This window comes from Ursus arctos, unplaced genomic scaffold (assembly GCF_023065955.2).
Source record: "Ursus arctos isolate Adak ecotype North America unplaced genomic scaffold, UrsArc2.0 scaffold_25, whole genome shotgun sequence".
Classification (NCBI taxonomy): Eukaryota; Metazoa; Chordata; class Mammalia; order Carnivora; family Ursidae; genus Ursus; species Ursus arctos.
In genome coordinates, this window is record NW_026622930.1 from 13,376,485 (window position 1) to 13,395,051 (window position 18,567).

Genomic DNA, 18,567 nt, shown 5'->3' on the forward strand with positions numbered 1-18,567 from the left:
TCTTGCAAGCTGAAAACAGCACCCGGTGCCAAAGGCAGAGTATAACTGCAGGGGTGGGGCCTCCGAGGTGAGGCCGGTGAGGCAGACAAACCCTGAATGAGGACAATGGAAACACCATCCTGTCAGGGAGAAAGGTGGAGGGGATGCAGGAAGGGGCTTTGCAACAGTGAACTCCCACAAAAAGGGCAATGGCCACCACTCTTCCCAAACCTGTTGGAGAGGCAGACAGATGTGGCCCTTACTGAGGGTCCTACCACCTGCCAGGTGCTTTACCTCATGGAAACCTCCGCAGTCCTTTGAGGCAGGTGGGAGTGATTCCAATCCTGCAGAGGAGGAAACTGAGGCACAGAAGGGACCAAGAAATTCTGGGCAGTTCTCACGCCAGGGCTTCACTGGAGGTGCTGGGATTCAAACTCGGGCCTGGCTGATGGAAGCCGATATTCTTTCTACCCTGCTCGGCTCTGCCACCACATGAGTGAGTGAACTGTATGTCCTGCATGGAGCTGTCTCCTCCCTCTTCTTACTTATTTTATTATTTTTTTAAAGATTTATTTATTTATTTTAGAGAGAGAGAGAGAGCAGGGGGAAGGGGCAGAAGGAGAGGGAGAGAGAGAATCTTAAGCAGAATCCCCGCTGAGCGCAGAGGCTGACGCGGGGCTCGATCCCAGGACCCTGAGATCATGACCCGAACCGAAATCAAGAGTCGATGCTTAGCCAGCTAAGCCGCCCAGGCACCCCCTCCCCTTACTTATTTTAAATGTCCTTCTCTATCTTCCAGGTCTTGCACAGGGTAGACCAATCCATCATTACCTCATCTGTCACAATATCATGAAAGTTCAATCACATCTCTCCTGAGCCTGCATCTTCTCAAATGAAGTGCCTTTTGATTAAACAACAACTATACTTTAACAGGAGAACAGACAAAAATGACTGCCGATCGTCTCGGCTCTCACGCGAGGACCTTCTCCAGCTTTGTTTCGGCTAGCCAAAGTAAACCTAAGTGAGCAAAGCACCCAGCTCTCCAACTGTGGTAAAAAATGTTCTCCTCCAGTTCTAGGAGTCATTCGCCATTCACTTCCCTTGGCAAACCTGTTCGAGCCCATTCCTTTTCTGGTTAAGCCCCATGAAACATACCCAAACAGTGTAAAGAGCCCTGCCTTCTTTTTAGCATACTCGTCGCAGGCCACACATCCTTTCTGACAGTTTGTCATGCTGAATAGAGAGAAAGAACATAAATAAAACCAAGGACAATGAAAAGATGGCTCAATGGAATTTCCTATACTGTCGTGAAAAAATGAAATGCATAGCGACGTCAGAAAACAACTGCGCATCCTCTTACAATAGGTGCCCACGCTGCCGCCCTGCCCCCCCGCCCCCAGGTATTCACCCCAGGAAAGCGGTGCCCAAAGGGTGGCCACAGACCAGCAGCAGCAGCCTCACCTGGAATCTTATTAGAAATACAAAATCTCTGGCCCTCCGCAGACCTACTGTGTCAGCAGTTCTGGGAATGGGGTCCGGCAATCTGTGTTTTAACAAGCTTCCAGGGGATTCTCATGCACGCTCGGGTGTGAATGCTCCCGTGTATGCACCAGGAAACACCCGCCAAGAATGTTCATGGTGCCACTGCTCGTAATGGCAAAAATCTGGGAAAACCCCTCAAAGGCCCCAAGTCAGGAGATGGAGAAGTAACCGTGGAAGAAGTAACTACACAGAGCCCCAAGTCAACGAGCTACAGTCAGAGGTTTGGCGCATCACAGAGGAATGCTGGAAATAGGATATTGAGGTGACGGAGAACGCTGCAGTTAACTCCCTTCAGACTGATGCTTCTTCTGTAAAGCTCACAAAATATGAAACAATATACTGCTTAGGGTTCCATACTTAGGTGACAAAAATTCAAATTTTGAACCAGGAGAATGATAACCACAGAGTTCTGGGCTGCAGTGACCTCTGCAGAAAGGAGATGGGGGGACAGGGAGGGAGACGGGACAGTGTAGTGACACTCCTGTTCTTAGGACAGGTGGTGGGTTCACGGGTGTCCGTCTTGTCGGAAGGATTTGTAAGCTCTGATTGAGACGACGGTTGGACACGAGCTGGGCGCAAAGGCGGTGATAAGTAGACAACGCGTTAGAAGCCTGATAGCCCCACATCCTTTGTGGCTTTAACATCCTGGCCTTGAAGCTTCCGTCACCCAGGGGCTGACAGACGAAGAGCTCTCCTCTTCAACCTCTGCCCCAGGGTAACCTAGAGCTTCCTTAGAACATACCTAGGCTGTGCTTTTGACACCCTCTCCCGACCACGCTCCCCCCCCCCCAATGGTCATGACCGCTTGGGCCAGAACTTGGTAGGGCCCAAAATGCCCCCTCCTGCTCAGTAGGGCGAGTCTCTTAGACCACTGGAAACAAACTCCATGAGAGAGCACTCCAGCTACGACCCATAACCTATGCAAACAGGAAAAGACAAAGACACCCCTAAGCCCAGTGCTGTTACCCCCCCCACCCCCATCCCGGCCTGCCTGCTCTCCCTTCTCGAGAGCGGACGGTCGTAATGAACAGCTTGGCGCCTGCCACCTGCCTTTGGGCTGTCGTTACCGGAGCCTGGAGCCTCACGTAGACCTTTTGTGGGGAATCCCAGAACCAAGACTCACAGAGCTGCGGACTCTCCCGCGGGTCCACGGACCGTCCACGGACCGTCCACGGTCGGTTCGCATATCCTTCCACTCGTGCCATATAGTAAGGTAAAAAGGGGCAGGGGATGGGGATGAATTCTGCCACGTACCACACCATCTCTTGCTTGGTTAGGAGAAAGACGCTCAGGGAAGGCATTCTGCAAGAGAAAGCACGAGAAGTCTCCAGAGGGGAGCCGGGTGGGAAGGATCACTGCCCTCCGAGGAACCCAGAGTGATGGGGACCGACACACGTGGAGACTTTCCTTCTCTTTCCTCCTCTTTCCTCCTCTTCAACCTCTGTCTCCACAAGGGTAGATAATGTGCTCACGTTGGCTCCTTCCCTGCCATCATGCCCGGTCTGGGTTACACGTCCACGGGTCACTTGAGTGCCCACGACGTGCGGGGCGGGGACAGGGGAGCCAGTGACAAAGAATGAGCTGACAGGCAGTGCGGAGAGGAGTCAAGGGGAGCAGCTGGTCTAGGGGACCCCGCCCCCGAAACAGCAGGAACTGGATACACAGAGGAGCTTTCAGTACTTCAAACCTTTTTTTTTTTTTTTTTTAAACCACCAATTGAATCCTCCCTGGGATTGGAGATAAACTGCCGCTTCGAAAACTGCCAATCTTTCCTTGCATGAAAGAACAAGTTTCATTTGAAGGCAGAACCTAAGCACCTGGAGAAGTACTCGAATATCCGCGCCATGAAGTCCACAGTGAAAGAGCGGAGGCCCCATTCCTGTGCTCGCTCTGGCGGACCCGAGGGAAAGCCCCTGTGCTCATCTCCCTGTGCAGACCGACTTGAAACGGCGGCAGGCTCTTCTGAAGGCCAGGGGCTGCAGCTGGGGCCCCGCAGGCCTCGGTCAGGCCGGGTTCGCCTTCCACGCGGGCAGCCAGCAACGCTCCATCTGTTTTCTGCCATATGTATTTTCCTTATTTCCCCAAAGTGTCCTCAAATGGTCACGGAATGTACTTTGTTAAATGAAACATACTCTTGGAACACCAAACAGCCTAATACAGTGTGATGAGTTCGTTGTATGCGAAGCGGGGAGAGTGTATACAAAATATAAAGCGTGCGGATTGCTCTGCTCTGAGACGAGCTGAGGCACAAACGCCCCTCGCCCCAAAACTGCTCTGGGGGCCGTGCCCCGGTCCACCCAGCTACATGGCTCCTTCTGTCCCTTTGGAAAATTGCAGAAAGATTCTTCTTACTCGACAGAACACATACAGTACTGTGGAAGAAACATTTGGGAGGTACATAGGATTTTTTCCACTTAAAAAATGAGCTTTGAATTTTAGATTAGTTCTGGATTGTGAGATTTCAGAGTTCCCATAGTGGTGCACCTAATTTCCCCTATTCCTGGCAGGTTCTGTGAGTATGGCATATGGGTGAGCACTAACGAGCCAATATCGATACATTATTAGTAATTAAAGTCCGTACTTTATTCAGATCTCCTTTGTTTTTATCTGATGTCCTTTTAGTGTTGCGGGATTCTATCCAGGACACCAGCTCGCCCTTTGTCACCACGTCTCCACAGGCACCACTGGGTCTGTAACACCTCCTCAGACTTTCCCTGTTTCTGGTGACCTTGAGAGGTTCAAGGAGTACTCATTAGGTATTGTGTAGAATGTTCCTCAAGTGAGATTTGTCTGATGCTTTCTCGTGATTGGGTTGGGGGGGTGGTGGATAGTTCTAAAAACCTATCTTTGGGGACGCAGACCACAGAGGGGACGTGCTATACTTACATTATTACATGAAAGCAACTCACTATCCACATGACTCATCACAGATGATGCTGGAACCTTGATCACCTACCTGGCTGAGGGAGAGTTTGCTAGGTTCCTTCGCTATGAAGTTGCCCTGCCCTCCCACCCATCTCCTCCGTCCGGCCCACTTGGGGGAGGTCACCGCGCGCCTGCACAGAAGTGGGGAGAGTCGTGTTTGTTCATCTTTTCTGAGGGTACAGCAACTACACAAAGTATTTGGAATGCTTCTTGCCTTCCCCATTTATTTATCGAATCATTTACTTAAATTAATTTGGATTTGTGGATATTTACTTTATATCTGGGTTACTATCCAAATATTAATTTTTTCTTTATTTTATTGCTCACTACTTAATTTTATTGTTTAAATTGTTCCAGCTTTGGGCACTAGAAGCTCTTTCGGTTGGCTTCTGTGTTCATTTCACATATTCCCATCATTGCGAGGGTTTTCTTCTTTTCTTTCTTTTCTTTTTTTTTTTTTTTTTGAGCATTTCCTTACACAGTGCATATGATTTTACCATAAGCTTTTATCCTAAAATTAAGCAGATTTGGGGGCTGACCGTGGGAGAGAATAGGAGCTTCGTTTGAAATCTGGGCTTTTATTATGACATTCCCTTTTTTTTTTTTTAAGATCTTATTTATTTATTTATTTATTTGAGAGAGAGCAACAGTGAGAGACAGCACAAGCAAGGTGGGGGGAGCAGCAGAGGGAGAGGGAGAAGCAGGCTCCTGGCTGAGCAGGGAGCCTGACGCGGGGCTCGATCCCAGGACCCTGGAATTACGACCTGAGCCGAAGGCAGACACTTAACCCACTGAGCCACCCAGGCGCCACATATTTTCTTTATAAAAAGCCAACCCTTTCTAAATGATCCATCCTTCCTATATTGTATCTACAAAAATCCCCCCTTTCCTTCAATTGACAGTAAGAGGCTTTTCCTTCCCCTTTTAGCTGAAATTTCCACTAAAAAGTACAGAATCTGGGCCTCACACGTTACCTACAACCCCAGGCCCTGGAATAAAAAAACTTCTTGAGCCCAAGATTTGGTTCTTCAAAACTTGATTTGTTTCTCCCCTTATCAATTCTGCAAACGTGAGCTGCTGAACTCCATGGCAACAGGGAGAAATGTGTTTTTATGTTATTTTTCAGAGTTCAGCTGTATTCATTTTTCTATTGCTTCTGTAACAAGTTGCCACAAATTTAGTGGCTTAAAGCAACATAAATTCATCATCTCATAGTTTTAGAGGTCAGAAGTCCAACGTGGGTCTCACAGAGCTAAAAGCAAGGTGCATGGCCACGTTCTGCAGGGCCACGTTCCTTTCTGAAGCTGCGAGGGAGACAGGTTTCCTTGCTCACTTGGGTTATTGACCGAATTCAATTCCTCGTGGCTGTAGAAGCAAGGGCCCCGTTTCCTTGCTGGTTCAAAGCTGAAGGCTCTTTCCAGCTGCCCAGTGTCCCATCTTATTGTGCCTGCCTGCATTCCCTGGCTGGTGTCCCCCTTTTCCATCTTCAAAGGCAGCTATGCTGGATGGAGTCCCTCTTTGTGCCTTGAATCTCTCCTGCTCCTAGGTCATATTTCTCTGACTTCTGCTAGGAAAGATTCTCTGCTTTTAAACACTCCTATGATGAAAATGAACCCATTGGATAATCCAGAATAATCTCCCTATTCAAGGTTCTGGGGATTAAGGTATGGACATCTTTGGGGGGCACTCTTCGGTTTATCACATCAGCACGGTATCTGGTATATATCAGGGCCTTCACCTAATGACTATGCACTTTAATGAGTGAAAGAGCAAAGAATGCTGTCCCCTGACTGTGCGTGAACTAGAGGCAGGAGACCCAGCGGCTGCTCTGCTATGTTGCTGATTGGAAGGTTCTCTCCATGTAACACTAAGTGTTTGCTGGGCAGACAGCCTGATGGTTTGGAACAATGAAAGCAACTCTGGTCTTGCTTTAGTATTTCAGTTAAACAGGGTCCTCAGTTCTGGGTGCACATTGGAATCACTGAGGGACTTTCTTTTTTTAAGATTTTATTTGTATTATTTATTTGAGAGAGAGAGAGCACGCATGAGTGAGAGAGCACAAGCAGGGGGAGCAGCAGAGGGAGAGGGAGAAGCAGACTTCCCACTGAGCAGGGAGCCCATTACGGGGCTCGATCCCAGGACCCTGAGATCATGACCTGAGCCGAAGACAGATGCTTCACCGACGGAGCCACCCAGGTGCCCTGACTGAGGGTCTTTAAAAAAACACCTTTGCCAGGCCTCTCCACAAACCAGTCAAGTGAGATTCTGGGGGCATTGTTATTTGTTAAACAACAACAACAACAACAACAGTACAACCTCCCCCCCACCCTGTGATTCTAAACGCACCTGGGGTTGAGAGAGAGCCACTGGCTTAGAATTAGCTGTATTTCATAACTGAAGACTTACAATCTTTCAGAGTCTATTGCTTTTTGTTATGGGCTGAATTGTGTCCCCCAAATCCCTATGTCGTGGTCCTAACCCCCAGTACCTCAGAATGTGACCGTATTTTGAGACAGGGTCTTTAGTAAGGTAATTACATTAGAATGAGTCCCTACGTGTGGGCCCTGATCCAACATGAGTGGTGTCTCCTAAGAAGACATTAGGACACACACACGCACAGAGGGAAGAGCATGTGAGAACACAGCCACGTACAAGCCATGAGGACGGGTCTCAGGAGAAGCCAACCCGGCCCACACCTTGATCTTGGACCTCAAGTCTCTGCATCTCTAAGAAAATGAATTTCTGTTGTTTACGCCACCCACCGTGCGGTGCTTCGCTGGGCAGGCCTGGCAAACGGCCGCAATCTGAACATCCGGGGCCTCTTGGCTTGCCTATTAAGCGTGGGCTCCTGGGGGGCGGGGCTTGCCTTTCCACCTTTGCTTCTCCTACTGTTGGTCTTGCAGTATTGAACCGGCGGTGCAGTCAAAGCAGCCACGCCCTGCGTTTGTCCGGGCTCTGCAGCCACTACTGGGCTGTGTGATTGTTGCCCAAGGCACTAAGCTTCAGTCTTCACAGGTAAAATGCCATTACTTCAGGTGACTGCAGAGATAACGTGCGATGGAAAAACCTGTATAATGGGAAATCTACCAAGATCTTTCCATGGGTCTGTGTGATTTTGATTTCAGTGCGAGGGTTTATTGGTATATATTGGAAGAATGAACAGAGAGTGTCCTGGAGCAAGTTCATGCAAACTGTTTTTTCTATCAGCCCAGCTACCCCCTTTAAAAAAAAAAAAAGATTTATGTATTTATTTGAGACAGAGAGATAGCGAGCGCATGGGGGGAGGGGCAGAAGGAGAGAATCTTCAAGCAGACTCCCCACTGGGCACGGAGCCCGATGCTGGGCTCAATTTCATGACCCTGCGATCATGACCTGAGCCAAAACCAAGAGTCAAACTTAACGACTGAGCCACCCGGGCGCCCCCCCCCCCCCCGCAGCCATTTTTAAAATTAGTTCTGACATTGATCTCCTCCAGGTTACAGCTTCCCCCTTCTGTCATGTTTACTAAATGTCTTGGGCCAGTTTGTGAATATCACATTCCAAATAAGACCCAACGATTTCATACACGATTCTTTTTTTTTTTTTTTTTTAGATTTTATATATTTATTTTACAGAGAGAATAAGAGACAGAGACAGAGCATGAGTAGGGAGGAGGGTCAGAGGGAGAGGGAGAAGCAGACTGCCCACCAAGCAGGGAGCCCGATGTGGGGCTCCATCCCAGAACCCCGGGATCATGACCTAAGCCTAAGGCAGACGCTTACCTACCTGAGGCACCCCTCAAACACGATTCTTAAACTATAAATGGCTACAGCCCTTTTGGAAAGCAATGTCAAATTACAGGTAAAAAACTATTAAAATATTCATATCCCATTATCCAGAAATTTCACTTCTGTTACTCAATTTGAGGGAAAGACGCTAAACAAAGAAATAAGTTTGTTCATAAGCACTTTCATAGCATTATATATAATAGTGAGAAATCAGCAACAATCTAAGTGGCCAGTAAGAGAAAATAAATAAAAGACAGTACATGCTCAACATAGACTATTATGAAACTCAAAAGTGCAAAAAACGCTTATATTTTAGGGCTTACTTAAAAAAAGATGCAGAATACATATGTTAAAATGCATGGAGATAAGGCTGAAAGAAACTCCAGCAAGGTGCTAATAAAGTCAGTGCCTTAGCTGGTGGGATCGTGTGTGATTTCCCTCTTTCCTTCCACCTCTCTGGAGTTTCTTTTTTTTCTATAATGTATATGTAGAAAAAAAACTCCATTTATCATGGAAAAAAACAAAAATAGAGTTAATATAAAACAACCAACAACAAAAACAGAAACAGGAGCCAGGGGATCCAAGTCGCTCGGGGACGCTGCTATCCCATTACGGGGCACACAAATGGTCGCATGCCATTTAGCTGATGACGGGGCTCTGGCATGATGACATCCCTCCCAGAACGTTTTCCTGGTGTGGGTGTAAAACACGCCCTAAGGAAGTCCCAGCGCTTACAGGCAGGCAAAGGGCAGAGGCTGCCAAATGCTGCTTCAGCAAGTTCTCACCTATCGCTCTAACAAAACAGTCTCCTTAATTAATTTAACAGAAACCTGTCGATGAAAGTCAATATTTACACAAACCCGCGACGCTGATAAGGCACGTATATTATTCTTACACTTTGCAGCACGCTCTGCAGAGGGGTCCCTACCTCTGCAGGGAGCGACACAGCCACCGTTCTGGTCCGTGAGCCAGAAGTCTGGGTATTGACTCACTGCCCCTCTCGCCCTCGGCGTCACGCTGGTCCTTCAAGTCCTGCTGATGTGGGACTCTGAGTCTCTCTCCCTCGGTCCACTTCTCTCTGTGGCTAATGCCACTGTCATCTCTCCCTCCACAAGGGCAATCACCTCCAAGCTAGAGACTGGTTTTCCTGCTAAATTCATCCTTCTCTCCTCTACAGTAACAGAACCTCTGAAAAGAGCCGGCGCTTAGCACTTAGGACAAAAGATGACACATCCCTGTCTGCTTGCAATCAGGCGAGGCTATGTGGCTACAAGAAGTGATCAGCAACCTCTGTATTGTGTGTGTCCTCATCTTCCCCTGCCCCCTTCCTGTCGCCAGGCATGAGGACATGGTGGTCATGGTGTCCAATTCTTTACTTACTAAGAGGGCATCACTGAGCTGCCGGCTGGCGGGCTGGGGTATGAGATTTGGTCAGCTGCAGGAACAAAACACCACAAACTTAGTGAGTGGCTTAAAACAACCCAGATTTGTTGCCTTCGATTTCTGGAGGTCAGAAGCCTGAAAACAGATTCGCTGAGCTATAGTCAAAGTGTGGGCAGAGCTCGTCCCTTCTGGAGGATCTGAGGGGAGAAAGCGTTCCCTTGTCTTTTTCACCTTCCAGAGCTGTGTTCCTAGAATCCCTCAGCTCACAACCCCTGCCTCCCTCTTCAGAGCCTGCAGTGTGGCATCTTCAAAACCTGTTTCGTGCTCACATCACCTTCTCCTGCTCATGGGACTCTTCCTGTGTCCTTCTCGCATGAACCCTTGTGATTACAACAGGCCCACTCCGACAATCCAGGTTATCTCCCCATTTCGGGATCCTTGACGTGATCACATCTGTCTAGTCCCTACTCCAATACAAGGTACTCATCACAGCTTCCAGGGGTTAGGACGTGGAGCTGCCCTGGCAGGGGGACACATTATTCAGCCTACCACAGACATTAAAAATAATCTCGGATGAAAATGCACATGTGATTTTTGGCATATGACCCAGAAGCCATTCAAAGAATTGAGTGGCAATGCTTAACAAAATTTTCTTCCATTCTCATTCGCCTATTCATATAAATAAGGCTTCTTGGATGCTTATATTCAAATGAGAAATAGGAACAGAATTTATTCTAAAACCATCTCTTTCTAGCTTTAAGTTACATTCATTCATTGATACATCAATTGGAAAAAATTATAAAGCCCCATTCATCTCATTTAGAAATGTATTTCCAACAAAATCTCACTTTGTATGTCTAAGAGTTATTTGTCCAAGGATGTTACATGTTCAGGTGGTCTTGATCAATTGTGTACTGCTACTACTCGGAGAATAAATCAGAAAGAAATTGAAAAATATTTTTACGCCTGATGTTCACTGGTAATGAGAAAAATTAAATTTCAATTTATCTATGTACTTTTGTTGTAGGAGAAGGATGATCAAGAAAGACTTAGGTATAAAATGTATTTACTAGTATACATTTCTGTGGGGAAGAGGAACGGATACACAGGTTCCAAGAGAAAATGAAACACTGTAAAATTTCTGACAGCTAAAGAAAATCTTGTTCATGTATTTTTAAAAGAAGTGGTGATTGGTGGATATCAAATTGCTATGGTATTTAGTCCACTGGGTACATTTACAAGAAAGACGTGATAGTTTTGTTTTTAAATACCAATATTTATAATGTACCAAAAATCCATTTTTACTGTTTATATTTATGAAGAAATTCTAGAGGCCAACTTAAAAATGTGTTAGTTTTCCAAAATTCTTATGGAAAGTAGATGAGCAAAAAGTTTGAAGACAACTGCTAATGGGTGTCAGCTTGTCAGGAGAGCGGCACCCACTCCAGCCGTGGCAGGGCTGTTTGGCTTGAACCACAGTCTCGAGGAGTCCCCTTGCGCCCATGACAGGAGAGCGTCTCACTGGCTATGGCAGCTTGATCAACATAGTAAGGAAAGATACCCGGACTCCTCTACTCCCCAGCTCACTCATTCCCTTCCCTACACTGCTCAGCCAGAGATACCTGTTTACAATTGATCAGCCTCAAGAACTTACACTCTGGCTGCCAGCACCGTGCCTGGTTGTAAGAAGAGACCTTTAACGGTTCCAAATATTAAGTCCTGACCATAAGCTGCCACAGAGCTAAATATGGATTTGCCAGCTTCGCCATCAGAAAAACAAAGCAAGACTCCAGTGACCCATGTTCACAGCCTGTTACGAGACTACTTTTATGAGTGCAATCAATCTAAGGTGATTCTTTTGGGTAAACAGAAATGGTACAAAACTGGAAGGGAACTCTTGCGGGGGCTGGTTATCCTCGCTGGAATGCTGCACGCACACACCCACTTGAAGACTGAACCGAACGGAAACCAAGATTCAAAGCGCATCCAAGCCGCGGGGCTCTGAGAGCACAGAGGGAACGTGACGCATACTTGGTTGACTGGAATATCATATATCAAAAATTAATAAAAGAAAATGGATGGCCAGTAGGAATCAAAAGGAATAAAGAAAGAGGGTGCGAAATTTCTAAGCAAAGGTAAACTTGCCGAATCAAAGCAGACTTCGCTGTTTGGGCAGGAGTGGGGAGGACCGTGGGGCCCCAAGCCATCCCACTTAGGCCCGTATCTTTGCTCTGTCATTTGCAACGTTTGTGACCCTAGACCAGAAACCTAATTTCCTTGTGCCTCAGTTTCTTCAAATGTAAAATAGGAATTCTAGCTCATGGGGCTGTTGCGAGGGTTGAAAGAGCACTTAAGACAATGCTAATGATTATGAGTTGTTATTCTTCGAAACGAACACTTCTTGAGCACTGAATCTCATCTTGAGCACTGAATCTCATCGATGACTATGCCTTGGGGCAGAGTTGCAGTCCAGACGGGTGTGTTCTAAAGGGCTTTGCTGGGGAAGCCTCAGATACCTCAGCCTGGAAGCACAGCCAGGGGCAGGGCGTCTCTGCAGAGGGACGCAGTGAACACTCATTAAGGGGCAATGTCTAGGGGTGACTTGGGGTGACAAAACCCACCTGGCCAGGTAAGGAGTCCACCTAGGGGAGGCAATTCAGGTGCCCTGCAAGGAATCTTTTTTTTTTTTTTTATAAACTTAGGGTTTTGTTTTGTTTTGTTTTAGTTTTTTAAAGAGAGAGAAAGAGTGCACATGTGCAAGGCTTGGAAGGGGAGCGATTGGAGGGCAAGGGGCAGAGGGAGAGAGCGAATCTTAAGCAGGCTCCAGGCTCAGCATGAAGCTCTACACGAGGCTTGATCTCACGACCCTGAGATCATAACTTGAGCCAAAATCAAGGGTTGGATGCTTAACCCACAGGGCCACCCAGGTGCCCCAGCCCTGCAAGGAATCTTCTTTGACATCAGCTATGAGCCAGTTGCTATTACTGAATTTACAAAACCTTAGGAGAACAGAAGACCACAGTCGTGTATCACCACATTTCTCAGGACTCAAATCACTTGCAAGAAATGGACTCCCAGGGCGTCTGGGTGGCTCAGTCGGTTGAGTATCTGACTTTTGATTTCAGCTCAGGTCATGACCTCAGGGTCGTGAGATCGAGCCCCGCACTGGGCTCCGCACTTGGGGCGGGGCGGAGGGGAGAGTCTGCTTGAGATTCTCTCCCTCTGCCCTTCCCCCCCACTCGCTTTCTCTCTCTTTCAAAATAAGTAAATGAAATCTTAAAAAAAAATAATAAAGATATGGATTCCCAATTCAAGTCAGTTTAAGCTGAAAAGGGGAGAATGACTCATATGACCAGACCATGAGAAAGTAGTCCTTCTTTGGGGCAGCTGGATCCAGCCCCTGAACTGGTATGAAGACTGTTTTCATCTTTTCCATCTCTCTTTTGCATGTTAGCTTGTTGGGAGATAATTCTAGTGTTTCTGCATATCTTCTGAGCTTTGTTCAACAATGTTTCCAAAACTGCTTGGAGGCAGGGAGCAGACTTGCTTACATTCTAGGACTTGGCAATGCCATCTTAGATATGATACCAAAACCACAAATAAAGAAGAAAGAATAAACTGAACTTCATCAGAATTTAAAACTTTGGTGCATGAAAGGACATCTTTATCAAGAAAGGGAAAGGATAGCCTGTCAAGTGGGAGAAAGTATATGCAAATCATATATCTGATTAAGGGTCTAGTGATCTAGTGATTTTGTATCCATAACATATAAGGAACGCTGGCAACTTAACAACTAAAAGACAACGCAATTTAAAAATGGGCAATGGAACTGAATAGACATTTCTACAAAGAAGATAAACAAGTGATCAATAAATACATGAAAAGATGTTCTACATCATTAGTTAATAGGAAAATACAAATTGAAACCACAATGAGATACCAGTTCACACCCACTAGGATGGCTATAATAATAATAATAATAAAAAGGAAAACATGTGTTGGTGAGGGGGTAGAGAAATCAGAACCCTTGTGCATTTCTAGTGGGTTATAAAATGTTGCAGCTGCTGTAGAAAACAGTACGATGGTTCCTCGAAAAGTTAAATACAGAATTACCATAGGACACGGCAATTCCACTTCTAGATATATATATTTATATTTACACCCCCAGAATTGAAAACAAATAAACAAATATTTGTAGGTGAATGTTCACTATTATAATAGCCCTAAAAGTAGAAACAACCCAAATGCCCAAATGCCCATTGAACATCAAGCACTGATTCCTGCTACAATGTGCACGAACCTTGAAAACATTGTTACCTGAAAGAAGCCAGACCCAAAAGGTCACATACTGCATGACTTCATTTCTATGAAACATCCTGGATAGATAAACCCACAGAGACAGAAGGCAGATGGGTGTGGCCAGGGGCTAAAAGGAGGGACAGATGAGGTGGGGTGACTCTTAACGGGTACAGTTTCCTTTCAGGGGATGGGAATGTTTCAGAAGGACACAGAGGTGGTGGGCGCACAACACCGTGAACGTACTAAATGCCACTGGACCGCACACTTTAAAATGCTTCATTCTGTTATGTAAATTTCATCTCAATTAAAAAAAATAATAAAGTTAATGTCGCCTGATGGGAGAAAAGTTGAGCTTGTTGGCTTGTAGGAACCCATGTAAACACAGAGCTCATGCTTCCCTGTGAGCTGAAATAAGCCGTCTAAATCCGCCCGGGTTTGTTTTTCCTTTCCAGCAGAATCTACAGAAGTGCGGTAGGTTGACCCAGCAGAGTCCTGCTGCTTACACCCTGCTTGCTGCTTGAAAGGCCTCACTGTCCCCTGATGAACATGGACCAACAGGGCATGGGAAACTTCCTTCCCACAGGCTCAGTGCGCCATGGCAACAAAATGTGCGACAGAAAATTCCGGTCACACCTAATGCTTGTTTTCACCCACACCATGCCAAGAAAATCTGTGGGCAAAGAAAGTGCCAAATACTTAGTGAGTTAGGGACACCTATTTCAAGAGAATATAGATTTAAAAGCAGGCTTCCAAAAACACATCAGGAGGCTATAGCCTGGAAGGGGAACAAGGGCTTCTTTAAGTGTCTTATATTTTGATCTGAACTTCGATTACATGGATATAATACATGTGAAGAGTGCAAACGATAAATATAAAATTCATCAAGCCGTATACCCAAGATTTGTACACTTGACTGCATATACATCATATCTTGTTTAAAAATTGGGGGAGGGCAGGAATGGAACAATATACTTGGAATCCCTCCATTTAAACAAATAAAAATCCTTTTGGAGCAGACTAAAGACATTGCATCAGAGCAAGACGCTGCTCTTAAGAATGATTTGTGCAATGACAGCGCATTATAGCTCTGGTTCCTAATCCTGGCTGATTGAAAACTCGCCTGAAGTCTTCTATAAATACCAGTGCCTGGGCTCCGCCATGGAGATTCTGATTTAATTGGCCTGGGGTGAGATCATTTTATGGTCCCTGGGTGGTTCTATGAGGGGCGGACAAACGATGGTCTGTGAGTGCAATCAGCCTGTCGCCTGTTTTTGTAAATCAAGTGTTGCTAGAACACTGGCCGTTTTCACACTACGACAGCAGAGTTGAGCAGGTATACCCGAGACCGTTAGGAGCGCAAGCTTACGATATTGACTAGCTGATCCTTTGTAGAAAAAGTCTGCCAATCCCCGAATCAGACCGGGACTACACGTTTGAATCACCTGGGCAGTTTCTTAGTCACTCAAACGTTCGGTACCACTCAAATGTTGGAACCTTCTGATACCAAATGCTCTAGGGAAGGGGCTTGGGCATGATTTCTTTGTAAATTCCAGGAGATTTTCATGAGGAACCCTGATTTCTGAACCACTGCCCTTGATGCTTTGGGGTAAAGCAGTTCCTAGAAGAGCTCAAGAACCAACACCAGTGGGATGGCTCCCTCAAGTCATGTGCGGAACTTACTAAAACTCAGATTCCCAGCCATCACCCTTCAGAGACTGAGTCAGTAGGTCTGGAGGAGGGTCCAGTAACTGCTATCTTAAAAAAACAACCACCTCCCCCCACAGCTACTGTGTCTGGGAACATTAATGTTCAGGGGCTGAACTGAGATCAGGTCCCAGCCCCAGTACCTCGAAGGCACAATTCTGGCTGGCCACCGGACTGTGCAGTGGGTTGGTGGGAGCCAAGTGGCTTTGATCTGACTTTGGCTTTAAGTGCAATCAAGAGAATAGGTTCTGCCCAGGCCACACTTGGAGGGCACCCGAATGTCTCCACTCCGCACTGCACGGGAAGTGATCAGAGGAGGACCAGCAACTGCGTGCAGAGATAAGGGCCACTTAGTAGAAAAGGAAACCGGCACTTTGGGGCTGCTAATGGTGAGGCTGGTGATCACCTAGCAATGAACTCCCTCAGGATGGTCATGGCCGTCTGCTTCCAGAAAACAAACCAGCAAACTCACTCACTTTGGAGGATGACTCACGAGAATATCCCGAGAATCAGGGGCACACATCTCCTGGTGGTGGAGACACAAAGAAATCTGCCCCAAAACCACGGCCGCAGGGTGCCGATTAGTGCACATGCAAGAAGAATGAGTGAAACACACAAGTGCAGGCTTCTGCTAGGACACGTGGGAAGAGCTGCTGTAATTAAGGCAGGGATTCGCCGGGCTGTGCAAGGACCAACAGGATTTATAGTTCGGGGACACCAGTGGTTCTCAAACTTGGATGCACTTAGAATCACCTGGGGAGGTTTTATTTCAATCCTGAAGTCCAGGCCATCCCCCAAACCACAGAAGTCAGAATTTCTGGGTGCCGCCACCAGGTGCCATGGAGTTGTTAAAGCTCCCCACATGATTTCAACATGCATCCAAGTTTGAGCTCTGGTCCGCACATTGGGAGGTCCAAGGGAGCCGGTTCAAGGGATGAGCAATATAGAACGCGGTCTGACACTCGGGGAAAGAATTGTGGGGAGAAGCCAGTGGCTGACAGTGCACAGTCTACAAAGGGGTGCAGAGGGACAGGCATGGCATCAGCCATTGATTCCTGAGAAATACGCTGATACAGCACAATCCAGGGGATCCAGCTGGGAAGCGAGCCGTGCTGCTCATGGGAGAGCTGCAGTGGGAACTCTGGTTTGCTTTTTCCTTTGGTCTGGGGGATTTTGACCCCACCATATCTTGGGGAATAATTTTAGAATTATAGAAAACTTGTGAAGATAATGCAGAAAGTTCCCGTATACCTCTTACCCAGTTTCCCCTAATGTGAACATCTTACATTACCATATTTGTCAAAATGAAAAAAAAGAAAAACACCTAACATTGGTACATAACTACTCATTGAAATCCAGACTTCATTTGGACTTCACCAATTTTCCACCGAAGTTCTTTCTCTGTTCCAGGATCCCATTTAAGGGCATTTGGCTATATGTCCCATTACTTTTGAGGACTTTAAATGCTTTGCCTTTAAACTCATTTTTCATTCTGCCTTTGTGAATGCATAGATTTTAATCTGAATTTTACCAAGACTGCAGAAATTCTCTTGAGAAAAATATTTTCCTCAGTGAATTCCACTATAAGTCACTTGAATTCCTCAACAATTGTTCCATTCTGGACAGTTAAACTATTACCATGTTTTCTCCCCTTTAAAATTTTTCAAAATTCCAATATTCAAAACAGGATTTTTTTTTCTCATCTAAAAAAATTACCAAAAATAATATGGTTCATCAATTACTTCTTGTCTTTGAGTGCTATCTATCATGGCTTCTGATGATCTGAGTTTTCCTCAATTTTCCTGGATCAAATTACACATATCCAGATTTTGCCAACATTATAGATTGATTTCGTATGTGCATCTTTCCTTCTGCTGGTTGTGTTCTGCGTGGGTTCATCTCCATTCTCCCCAGTTCAACTGTGGTGCTTTCAACCTTACCAACAAGTTGACAGTCTTTAGTTTCTCACGTGTGACGAATTTTATTATGTGCTGTTAACTGTTGCCAGTTTCGTTCGGCATTGGTTCTTTCGACTGATAATATTTACTAATAACTTGGATAAAAGACAGATAATTCATTTTTTTGTTTGTTTTTTAGGTAAGCCATGGAAAAATTGAATGGCGCTTCTCAAATATTCCAGGAACCCCCTAGTGTCCGGTATGGATCTGTTGTACCGCTCATCCAGTTCTTCTGAATGCTGGAGCTCACTCGATGTGCCGTGGATGGGCAGAGCAAGGACAAATGGCAGGTCAAGTAGGTCAAATGACCTGCTTCATAACAATTTTTTTTTCTTTTGATACCTGTACCTCAGTAGCACTTCGCCCACAGGACGCTGTGTACGTGGCACCCTTGGAGCCGTGCAGGATGGCAGCCTGCTGTATGCCCAGCTGGGGAAGATCGGCGAGAGAGAAGACTCAAGAGCAGCGCGGACCAAGTAGAGTAGGATGTTGGGCTGAATACCGAGCGGAGAAAAAGGACCAGAAATTGGGCCAAGGCAGAGGCTTGGTCAATGGGGAGTCCTAGTTCCTGAAATCAGGGTACAAAGTCAGGCCAGGGCCAGCTCCACGGCTGACATACTGCACTACTGGCTCCTTACCCCCCCCCCCCCCAGAGCAGAGTCTATTTCAGAGTTTGGAGGATGGCCTCGTGCCCCATCTGTGAAGGCTGCATAGACAAGGGTGGGCCAGGAAATTACTAGAGAAAGTGATTCATCTGAGGAAATCAGAAGCCTTATTTATTTAGGTAAAAATGTTCTCTGAAGGTTTCGCTGTAATGCTCTCATGGTATCCAGCTGCCTGTAGAGGGAAGGTGGCTTTACAGCTGTGGCCGCGCCACCCAGGGCTATGATGCCACAGTGAGAAAGAAGGGCCAGCAACCTCTTCGATCTCAGCCACAGCAACTTCTCTCCAGACACGTCTCCAAAGTAAGGGAAACAAAAGCAAAAATGAACTGTTGGGGCTTCATCAAG

The 18,567-nt window shown here is 46.4% G+C and overlaps 1 protein-coding gene across 1 annotated transcript in view; it reads right to left on the reverse strand.

Moving 5' to 3' along the window:
* Positions 1-18,567, reverse strand: part of KCNK13 (potassium two pore domain channel subfamily K member 13) — a 102,410-nt gene that overhangs the window by 43,429 nt on the left and 40,414 nt on the right. The window lies entirely within an intron of this gene.